The following is a 12552-nucleotide window of genomic DNA, read 5'->3' on the forward strand; positions in this document are numbered from 1 at the left end:
TCATTTTCAGAAGCTACATGTATGCAGCAAAGCCCTTTTCATTGTAATAAACAGTGATCATTGACTACTAACTCATGGTTTCTTTAAAAAAATGAAAAGAACACACTGACAATGAGTATGTATAAAGTACTCACAGTATACAATTAAAAAAAAATTCTTATTTCACCAACATCAATGAGTCCTCAGCAGCACACCAGCAATCATGGTCAGTGTTTCAGCTGGTCCTGAACACATTGTAGACATTCCATTCTGACTAACATGACAATCATCAACTTTTTAAGGTTTTGAAAATTTCATGTTGCAGATTAGAAAGGATTAATTTAAAAAGTAGGTGATTTCAATTGAATAATTAATTACATCTTGCAATTGACTCTTTCTACCCCTAAAATGCGTGTTAGCATTTTCTTTTCATCATCACTGAAAATGATCGGCTACCCATGGGGGGCACTCAGTATATAATGGTTGGTGTGTATGTGCCGCGGAGAGGATCCCCATTTCCATTCCAAAGCATAGCAATTTTATCTTATTGAGAAAAAGTACAAAGAAAGCCATTCCAAAGCATAGCATTTTCTTCTTTAAATCGAGAAAAAAAGAAAAAATAAATCAGTTCCAAAGCTCCGCATATTTCTCGTAATGGCGAACCGGCTGCATTGTTCCACTATTAAATATGAGCTGCACTTTTGGTGAAAAGCAGCCCGCCTGATGTCCGACCATCGCTTCTGCACGAGCACACCCGTGCCACTGGGCTAGCTGCATGCACGTATGCCCATTTCATAGGGAAGCAGACACACTCACACGCAAGTGATAAGTTCCAAGGACCCCATTTCAAAAAACTTTGAACATTTGTACTTCAGAAGCCCATGGAATGGAATTCTAAAGACCCTCCTTTTTTACAATAAAGCCCGCATTTTTTGTCTCACCTGAGGCAAATACCTACCACTTTCAGTTTTGTGGTCAAGTCCCCCCCCCCTCCGGATCGGCCATTACATTCGTTGGCTCGAGCTCAAAGCTCAGCTGCAAAATCAACATGACAAAGATCAATCATTGAAAACTAGTAACACCGGCTCTTTGGAATAAAAATTTGGGATATTAAATCACACATAGGCCTGCCTAAATCTCGAGTCGCTCCTCTAGATCTATCTATACTTTTTCTAGATAGACTGTAACATAATATTTTATACATCTAGAAGTATGAGAAGTGTATCAAGATGCTGGGAACGGATTGCATTCTTCATCTAAAAATTTGCTTTATTTATTTATTATTCGGCACTCTGAACATATTCAAGATTACAAAGCAATATAAAATGGCATAAGGGTACGTGCAATATTTGATAGCAGTTTGCCCAGTGTATCAGTTGGTGGCCAGGGAAGAGGAGAGCAAACTTAATTACTGTGACCTGATGTTCCGTCCGTCCAACCAACCAATTCACCACTTGTTCACTGCTACCACCCTGCCTGTGGTGAATCTACAGGTAGGACTATGGTATGCCAATGATGTACAGGGCACACACTTTAAAAAAATCATTGAAATATCACTTTTGTGACCAAAATTACAAATTTCCATACAGTCGCAATTTATTTTTCATTAGTAACTTGGGAATAATTTTTGTATTCACCAGAGCGCTCAAAAACTTGAATTTTGGGCATATTTTGGGGTACGCCCTCTATTGGTGGAAAGTAATATGGCAAGAAAATTTTCATTTTTTGATCTCGATTTTTAATTAAGAAAAAAATGATTTAAACAATCAAATTTAAATAAGAGCCAAGTTGTATGAATAACAGGTGTAATGGAAACTGTCAGTGTAAAATAATCAAGCATTTGCCCTAAAGAAAAAGAGAAAATAAGCCAAACATTGCCACCCTTATTTTGCCACACATGGAGATATATTGTTCTGAGAACAAGGTTATATTATAACCTTGTTCATTGAATGAGTGCGATGCACTGGGAATACTGGTAATATACAGCATTCATGAAAAAAATGACAATCGTGGGAATATAATAATACATAAAAATTAATACAGGCAAAAAAATGTTACACCTTCAATAATGTCAGAAAAAAAAGATAGGCATATTCAAGATGGAAAATCACAGATTAGAAATAGACCTAGGCTAGGTTATATTCTATATTAATGTTATAAAACAGAATCAGAAATCATGCGCAGTATGCACTGAACTTAAATAAGAAGTGTTAGGTAAAGGATTTCCGATAATGATATGAGCAGCCGGAAGCCCAGAACTACGGAATAAGAGAATTGGAAACGTTGAATTAGGATTAAGTTATTAATAATTAAGGAATTGCATCAAATCAGAAAATGAAATACAATTTCAAGTTAGTAAATACCGGTATGGTAGTGGATCGTATTACCGAACACTTTTCATGAATTCAATCATTTTAAAAATATTATTCTCATAAAATTCACCAAACTTTCACCATAAATACACAATTACCTACAAAATATAAATATATAAAAAATTTGCCGAAATCCTTTTTCCTTTTGATATTAGCTTTCAATCGGACCCCTTTTCGGATGTGGAATATTTTGGTCACTTGAAAAAGGCATCGTGTTACCGAACGTGTGTTTCCTAGGCTATGGAAAAGTTGAGAAATCAACAAAATCACTGATGAGCTATGTTGGCCATATTTTATTATTTTTAGAATATTAAGACTTTGAAAATGTGTTTTGACCATTTTTCACCATCTTTCTATTCAAGTTCTCTTTGGAAGGATGTTGCAAAGAATTAAGCGTATGAAATTATTTTCTGACGCGTCAATGCGCACGTTCGGTACTACAAGGCCGGTCGGTAATACAATCACTCACTATACCGGTACCGTATAAATCTAGATGAAAAGTATTCACTTTAGTTAAAGATAAAGCTTTAGCTTCATTGCGCTTTGTTTCCCCCCACCGACAGGAGGAATCGGCATTATCGTGATATTGGGAACCACCGTTCACTTCATACAGCAGCGCTTTATTCAGTCACGCGCACAGATCCCTAAAGTCAGTAGAGGTGCTGGTCAGAAAATTGGAATCGTCCCAGTTTACAGGGACTGTCTCAGTTTATAAGGATTTCTTCACACAAGAAATCTAGGAAAGTTCATTCACCTGTCAAGTGCCGACACCAATCAAGTGTGCTAGTCAATCAATGTAAACATATCTGGTTTAATAACAAGATTATTGGAAGACGGTAATTTATGAAAAATAGACGGTGAACTGGGGGGAATAGAGGTCACTGAATCTATTTTTAGCACTCTCAATTTCCGTAATTGCTGTCTTTGTCCCGTAGGGGTAAGTAAAAAAAAAACGTCCCCATAAGGCATAAACAAGGACAGTCTCAATTTATCAAGACATGATTTGTCTTGGTTTATGAGGATATCCTTGTTTTCTGGGACAATCCCAATTTTTGGACCAGTGCCTCTAGGCCTAGGCTACTGATAGTATTTCCACCTCCATTCACTCGACTTTGTACACAAGTGGTGATAAGTGCGCGTATGCCAATCGACGAGTGGTTCCCAAAACCACTCGTTCAATGAACAAGGTTATAATATAACCTTGTTCTCAGTTATATCTCCATGTGTGGCAAAAGAAGGGTGGCAATGTTTGGCTTATTTTCTCTTTTTCTTTGGGGCAAATGCTTGATTTTTGTACACTGACAGTTTCCATTACATTTATTATTAATAGAACTTGGCTCTTATTTTAATTTGATTCTTTAAATCATTTTTTTCTTAATTAAAAATAGAGATCAAAAAATGAAAATTTTCTTGCCATATTACTTTCCACCAATAGAGGGCATACACAAATATATGCCCAAAATTCAAGTTTTTGACCGCTCTGGTGAATGAAAAAATTATTCCCAATTACTAATGAAAAATAAATTGCAACTGTATGGAAATTAGTAAATTTTGGTCACAAAAGTGATATTTCAATGATTTTTTAAAGTGTGTGCTCTGTAAAGCATTGGCATACCATAATCCTACCTCTAGTCCACTCACACATTGTACGAGGTTAGTATGTACTAACCTCGTACAATAGACCGTGTTTGACCCTGGATTTCGAAGTAGTCGGCAAACATCGCTTCATTGCTGAAGTGATATTTGCCGAAGCTCCTTCTCGCTACGCACCAGGGCTCTTGCCGGTAAGTAGCAATGGTTTGTTGAATATGAAAATAATAATAAAATAATAATCCGATAAAAAAAGCACATTTTGCTTACCTCGGCCTCGAAAGTGACTTCGCTTGTCTCTTCCACGGAAATACAAGGAAGCCCGTTGGTGGCGCTAATAATTTCACAACCTTGATTCAGCTCCTCGGTAATTTTATAACTGTATCTAAATTCTTTGAATGCGCAATCCTCATGATTAATTTACTAATTATGGGCACCAATTAATGAAATGCCTTCAAAAAACTTAATGATTATTATTGGTGATGATAACACTCATTTGCATTAATTTAAAAAGATGACTGATAAAAAAAAAATGAAAATAATATACGTGCCTGGAAAGAAACCAGCAGTACAAGCTTTGACGAACGTCAATAATACGAATACGGTATACCAAAGTCTATACAATGAAAAGATTGGACACTTCACGGACTTTGCGTAATGCCTTGCGTCGATATGCGTGTAAAATAGTGTAGGTGCCTATTCTTTCCCTTGTCGTGTCTTTGATATGAATATAAATCGCGCGCCCTCTTCAGGAGAAAATTGATATCAACGCTGACTGATTTCTATCTCCGTAAAATCTTCACTAAAGATCAAGAAAATATACATATTTTTAGAAAGAAACTTCAAGGAGAAGTCATGGAAAGATCTAAATGATTCGGTAAGTGTCATAGCAGGATGTGGAATATTTATTTATACATAATATTTTATGTGGGCAAAAGCCCACTGTATTTTGGAAGTGTAGTTGTGTGTTGCGTGCGTATGACTGATAATCCTTCGCTCGCGAGACGATATGAACCCATGGGTGCCTCTACTCTCTAGTCTAGATTCCCCACAGGCAGTAGAGGCGCACGGCCAATATTGGAGACTGTCTCCAATGTGGGAGATTATCTCCTATATCAGAGACTTTTGTGAAGAATTTGGGTATCCAATTTCAGAGACAGTCTCCAGTTTTGGAGACCAATTTCCTTTATTTACATTTGCGGCAAAAGGATTACCTTGGCGGCAAATTAAAATGTGATAAGCAGATTCTTAATGAAAAATTACCCCTTTTCACCGTCTACTTTAAAAATTCACCTTCTGCTTTTGTTTTGATAAGGATTTTTGTTGTCAATCACACACAGAACAAATGGGCTTCTGACCTCAGTGAGACAAAATTTTGGGTGGAAAAAATCATGCTTTTGTTGGTGTTGTTTCTTTTGTCCTTTTGCAAAGTCTCCAATGTGGGAGATTGTCTCCCCTATTGGAGAGAGTCTCCCATATTCGCCGTGCGCCTCTACTGACAGGCAGGGTGGTAGCAGTGAACAAGTGCCCAAAACCACGATTTGGCCGAGGAATCAAGCAGTAACTGAGGAGGGTGCAGTAGCTCAGCCATTTAGGATCTAGGACTAGGGCCTAAGTCTCTAGCAGTAGTCTAGGACTAGGCAGCTGCAGAGCCAAAGGTGATTTCAGTCTGAGGCATATGCCGCCATTGGCATTGGCACGGGGCACCTCTGGCGGCCGAGGTCCTCGAGTTCATGGAACCAAATATCGCCCATTGTTGTCATTGACTTGTCTCGGCAAAGACTCGGTCTCAGATGCACCTAAGTCATAATCTAATCTATTGGATTGAATGATGAATTATTTCTCACCTCATTCTTACTCACATAAAATAGCACAAGATGATCGATAAATAATAGCGGCAGTCAAATTCAGAAATCTAACGTTTGTTTCCTCGTGACAGCTAGTCGACTTTGCACAAGAAAAAAACTCCGGCTCGAGATCGATCCAGCTGTTTTTCGGTGAGCACAGAGATACGATCTTACGTATACGTAAGCTCCCGAAGGGAGCTAGAGGGGCAACTCTTTTCGCGCGTTTTTGATTTTCCATAGGTTTTGTACATAACAAACATGGCTGCCATTTGTCCAATTTGAAGGTTGATTTTGGAAGGTCAATGTTTAATTCATGAGTAATGACGTCAAAATACGCACAATGCACTTGTATGATTGGTTAAAACGCTAATGTTTTATTCATGTCCTCATGCATTAAACATTTTTTCCGTCCCACAATTCCCTACGATATCTGTGCGAAGTGTCGTTCTTTTTGTTTCTGCGAAATTCAACTTTTTGAAATACAATAGCAAGTCTAATTATCTGTTTTTAGAATTGATGTTTGAAATCATGATTTCTGAGTGAACTTCAAAGGAGCAGAAAATCTTGGAGGAAACATTAATATCAATCTAATGACATTCCATAGGAATAAAAGTAAGTTAAGTTCAATTCCTTACTTTGATCTTAGTTGAAATTGTAATGTGTTTGCTGGGGTTCGGCGTCGCATGCATGGCTTTATGTGCAGTTTACAACGCAAACCACAATTTCCATATTTCCATTTCTTTTTCCTGTCTGATCCTAAATAAGTCTGAAATCTGACTGACATATTTTCTCAGAAAAATTTTCGTAGAACTAAGTTGGTTAATTGGGATGCTTCATGTCCGCCCTTATCAAATCTGTATTTCAGTTCTTATTGTCAAATATCAGGGGTAGATGTGGACTTGTTTACGGCAAAGCTGCATCAAAATTAAGCCAAATACCGTATATAGCCAGAGCGGGATGCGGACTTTGATATCGCCGGTGCCAGCCGGCTGCGAAATTGCCGATGTAGGCTAGGTCATTAGGTGTTGGAAATTAATTGTCAAACAAGCTTGAGTTGAAATTTGAAGTTATAGGCCATGGGCCTAGTACTGATTTTTCGACACCGCTATTTCAATATAATTATCTGCATTTAAAATGAAATGAAATTAAATCTAAATGAACTGAATCTGTTTGGAAGGAATGATATTGGTAGATTTTGCCATGGGCATGGCCATGACATGGTCACTCATGGAATGATTTTTGAGACATGTTAACGTTTTTTCTTTTTTTTAATAAAAGTAAGGCCCTAGGATATATCTAACTTAGATATAGATTTAAAAAAAATAAAATTCACTTGATGTTATTTGTGGTGAAAGGCAAAGGGTCATTTAAACCTGCCAGCAAGTGAGCAAATCCTTTTTTAAAATAAAAATCAAACTTAAAGAGGAACTCACTTAACGTAGAGATTCAAATCAGACATGTTTATAGACGAGTGCAAAAAATTTAATGATTGTCTCGCACTGATGAATGAGCGAGAGCCATATTATCACACAAATGATAATTATCCTACATCTGTCAAAGCTGGCTTGGTGTATATATATATTGAAGATTGACAAAAGACCTCACTATAGTAGGCCACGTATGCTTAAACCATTTAGTTTTTGGTCAAGACCTGCTTTTTTCTAGTTGGGAATTGTGAAAGCTGGAAACTCTAAAAAAAATTGTTTTAAGAGAGGAATTTTGTTAATCACTTTTGAAATTTTTAACTGTAAAGTATTGTATGTATATTGAATTGCAGATCCAATAGGATCCAGTTCTTAGCAGTCCCAGCCTAGTCAGAAGTACAAAGTCAAATACCATTTGCACATCACAAAGAGGTACAATCTGATGACTAACAGGATATCTGATCTAAAAGCTTGCCAGGTATGCTTTTTTCATAAAAATATAAACAAAAACTATTTTTTCTGAATCATGTTATCCCATAAAGTAAAGTTCCATGATGAGATAATATTCTTTTGGATTCAGATTCACCAGTATTTCCATTGATGCATATTGTCCATGTCTCTTAACTATATATATCATACATAAAATCACTTTAAAACTCAGTTACTCTGAAGACAGAAATAAAAAAGACAAAATATTGAGATTAATCTTTCGATATACATTTGAATGGGTTTTCACACTTAATAAAAAAAGTTATATGAATAATGATCTATAATAGTGATCTATGATTTTTATCTGGCAACATAAGTTACTACATGTGCATTTTCTGAATAATATTGCATGGAAGAGTAGGGGCTCATAAAAAGTTTAAAACTTCTAAATAAATTGGACTAGATGAGTAAGAATAATTTATATCAGCAGCTCATTTTGTTCCTTTCTCTTTTTGTTTACTATGCAGGTTTCACAGGCTGCTTGAGTATCACCAGGGCAGATCAAGAAGAAATATGAAGGCCAGGTTCATAACAAGCAGTTACTTCATTACAATTACAGATTTAAAAAAATTGAATCAGTTTAAATAAAAATGTGTCAATACATATTGAATGTTGCTTAAACTACACATCTGTTGAAAAAAAGATTAATTGGAGTATAGATATTTAGGTCCATAGGTTTCACACAAGATTAAAATATTTTTCCAAAGGGCACACTTAACCCCCCCCCCCCCCCTTTATTAATGTTCTAATCATCTACATGTAGTACTTATAGTAGTGAAAGCACTTTGAATAGTATTAGTAGTTTGAAAGGGATAGGTTGTATTCTGGTAATCTAAACAATGCAGAATGGGCCTTTACTGAGGTCTGGGCTATGTAACATACATGACTACAGACATATAAAAGGTGATAAGAAATAATGGATTTTCATTGAAAAAATGTGCATAATAAAAACAATGTGACAGAACAAAGGGCGAAGAAATCACTCTCAGTCCTGGACCCCAATTCATTAAGACTAACCACTAGCTATTCTAACTTTGAAATTCTGGTAATTACTATGGAAACATTAAAGCAACAGATCAAAATTGGGGTTCCCATGCTAGTTGCTAGTTACATTTGGGGCCAATTTACCATAATTGAAGTCCTTATGAAACAAGAACCTGTATGTATTGCTTGACATTAAGCTGTTGAATTCATTTTCTTGGGGAAGTGAAAAGTTGCACTATTTTTTTTTCGTTTTTAATCTCTTTGTTTTTGTAACACTGTATTGTCGATGTCCCGTATAATGAACTAGATTAGCTCTGCAAATAAAAGAATTTGTTGGAAATAAACACAACTCTAGCAGCACTTCACAACGATAGACAATAAGCAACTTTGTTACTGATTTACTAATGTGCAGATTTGGGAAGGCACTCTTTAGAGAAATGTGGCAATGTGCTCCCCTTTTTTTATCAAGTGTCCCCAATTAGATTAGCATGCTATTTCTTGTCAGCAAATGCTGAAAAAATTATTTGATATTTGAGTAACTGACTTTGAGAGAGAGGTATATCGATAATCTTTTTATTAATGGCATCCTTGATGCCCCCCTTATATTGACTTTGTAAGGCTTATCAATAACTATGTAAGTGAATATACGTACTTATTTTTTTCATTTTTTTTCTCTAGATTTTACAAAAAAATACATCCCCTCTCATGTAATATCCTTGCAATTTCTGTTGCACTCATTATAGGCATTTTGCCGATGTAATTTGATGCTTTGGTGAGAAAAAAGAGAAAAAATATTTTTATCATGTATTTGAAAATTTATTTATTAATAAACATTTTAATTTGAAATATTACTTTCTAATCTTGATATTCGTGATTTACTTAATCCACCAATTTATATTGCGTGAAAGATATGTGGTGATGATGTTATTGCTACCAAACTGTGTTGTGATGAAATGGCACTGAAGATTACTTCTATATGACTGGAATATGATGGTGCTACTGCAGAGCTACCAAGTCTCACGCATTATGCGTGAGACTCAAGCATTTTGGACTCTTGTTCATCCCCTCAAATCTCTGTCTCACGCAATTATCACAGCCTATCTCCATATACATTGTACACAATGTCTGTGATCTCACTCACATTCACAGAAAATCTCACGCATAGCTGGTCTTTGAACTTGGCATCTCTGCTACTGATTGATTGATTGATTCTGTATGTCGGTTATCCATGGGTATAATACTAGTACAACAGGTATTTAGTATCAAAATAACATGCGTGGCAAGATAGCATAAAAGCCATTGCAATATGGCATACTGTGACATTCAGGTGCAGTCGAATCCCGGGGGGCCACTTCCATTCACGAGTGGATACCATGCGCGACCATGGGGTCTCGAAAAGCACCCTAAACACGTAATTTCCATACTCTGAAAATGCACCCCTTAACAAGTATTGGCGTGTGAAACCCCACCCTTAACAAGTCTTGGAAACAAAACGATACTCTTGGCAAATATTCCCTGAAATGCACCCCTAAACAAGTACAGGAATGTTTTATTGTTACGGGTCCTTCGGTCGTCGGCTTTACCTTATTTGGTTTAGTACGACCCCACCTTCTACACCTCGCGCAAATCGGACTCTAAACACGTAGTGTTGGGGCAAAAAGGACATCCTTTATAAAACATTTAATTTTGTTTTATCATCCCCGCAAATTCGACCCTAAACACGTAATTTCCCTCGCGAAATAGATACCCTTTTTTCATTATTTTTGTGTTTTTGACACCCTTATCACGTTACGTACGTAACGTGCCCTATCGTGAAAAAGACATCCTTTTTACGTGTTTTTTTGGTCGCGCATGGTATCCACTCGTCAATGTAAGTGGCCCCCCCGGGAGCCGAATTAAAGACATGAATGAGTTTGATTTAAAAGTGGGATAGAAATAAAAATGAAATGAGAATGATTGTTTGATCGCATGATTATGTGGAATGTGTGTGTGTGGAAGAGAGAGGGTGGGGGGGGGGGGGGGAATCGATAGAGAAATATAGGGGGTGGGCAGGTACAAAATTTTTATTTTATTTGGAAGTGACCTTTAATGACCAAATACATGGGGGGGGGGGTACTGGGCTCTCTTTTGCTCCCATCCCAAACTCAGACTTTAAAAAAAAATCTTCATAAGATTTGCACCAGATTATTCATTTAAATATCAAAATAAAGACAAAATGACCTGATTGCTCTCTTGCTCAGATTTTTCTAATCATTTTAAGTATTTACCCCACCCCCCAAAATAAACAAATATTTGTGGCTATTCATGATGTGTAATGAAAATAATGGGCAGTGATGAACACCTGATGAATAGAGCAAGCAGATCCCTAAGTTCAATCCTACTAATGAATCTCTTATAAGCTTCCAAAATGTCTTCCAGGGAAATATCTAGCAAATAAATAAGTGAATTAATTGATGTAGTAATAAGCGCGAAAGAATTAAAAATATAAGATGAATAAACAACTGAATACCTTGAGGGGGGGGGGTGAACGGGGAATGATCAATGACATGAATTTACCAAAGACGCGCAGCTCTATGAATACCGGTACATTTCATATTCAATCACCTCGCGTATTATGCTAATTTGTGACAATTTGCTTATTTGCATATTTTTACGCTGTGCGCGCAGGCCAATTTATGACCACGCCTCTGTTTCGCTGGTGTGCCATGAAGTTGCGGTGTCCATAGCCTTGTACGCGAAAAATGGGAGCAGTGTGCACTTTTGACCTTCCAAAATTTCCCCATGTCTGACCGGATGCAGAAGCGGAGTTTCCACCCCCTGTCGGTGAGCAGCTGCTGCGCCCTCTATCTGAGGAGTTCTGAAATGCTGTTTGTGATGATGGGACAGCAAAAATAATTGAGACTTTGCAGGCAGTTCATTTTGATTGGTTGGTTGGTTGGGTGGTTGGGTGGGTGGGTGGGTGGTTGGTTGGGTGGGTGGTTGGTTGGGTGGTTGGTTGGTTGGTCACGGTTGGGTGGTTGGGTGAGTGATTTTATTTTGCAAGTCACCATTAACATAAAATGATAACAATACCGGGCATCCCGAGGGGCCACTACCATTGACGAGTGGATACCATGCGCGACCAAGGGTCTCGAAAAGCCCTAAACGCGTAATTTTCATTATGAATAATATGCACCCGGCCCTTATCTGAAACCCTATCCTTAACAAGTTTTGGAAACTAAACGATACTCTTGGCAAGTATTCCCTGAAATGAATCCCTAAACAAGTACAGCGATATTTTATTATTGTTATGTCACATGTCCGTCGGTTGTCGCTTTTACCTTTATAGTAGACCGGCCAAACGTCAAAAAGTGCTCTAGATAAGGATTCGAAGGCAAAAGTTTGATTTGATTTGATTTGATTTATTTATTTCCGTTTCACAGTAATATAATGAACATAACAATAATATAATAAACATAACAAAACAAGGTCGAAAATACTACGAAATATAATATGTATATATAAATAATCATAAATTTAAAGAACACAATTGAGTAAATAAATTTATCTGAAATGACATTTGTATTTGAAAGTAAAACGGAGGGACTTGCCGAAAAAAGCAAAGCTTGTACAGGAGGCAAGCCCCTAACTTAGTTTCAATATAAAACTACAACACATAAATATTGGGTGGTAATGATAAATTTGTTTGAAAATAAATACAATTTTTGTGCACTTGAAAAAACGTAACTGATGGGTCATGTAAAGAAGTATTTACGTTATACAATATTTTAAGAGAGGGGGAGGTGAGGGGGGGGGAACAGAAGGGACAGGCAGTGCAGTACACTAAGTAGAAAGAAAGATGGCAGGCAGCAGAAGCAGGTACTTGGC

The 12552-nt window shown here is 36.9% G+C and overlaps 1 protein-coding gene across 5 annotated transcripts in view; it reads right to left on the reverse strand.

Annotated features, from left to right (window-relative positions):
* Nucleotides 1–5930, reverse strand: part of LOC121430696 — a 43257-nt gene extending 37327 nt beyond the window's left edge. For 3 of the 5 annotated variants that reach the window (XM_041628049.1, XM_041628046.1, XM_041628045.1), the window contains exon 1: nt 5789–5930. The gene's annotated coding sequence lies outside the window, so the exon portion shown is untranslated. The remainder of the gene's footprint in view (nt 1–5788) is intronic. The other 2 variants (XM_041628048.1, XM_041628047.1) reach the window with 1 other exon arrangement.
* Between the last annotated feature and the right edge of the window lie 6622 nt (nt 5931–12552).

Source organism: Lytechinus variegatus, chromosome 17, assembly GCF_018143015.1.
Source record: "Lytechinus variegatus isolate NC3 chromosome 17, Lvar_3.0, whole genome shotgun sequence".
NCBI classification, from domain to species: Eukaryota; Metazoa; Echinodermata; class Echinoidea; order Temnopleuroida; family Toxopneustidae; genus Lytechinus; species Lytechinus variegatus.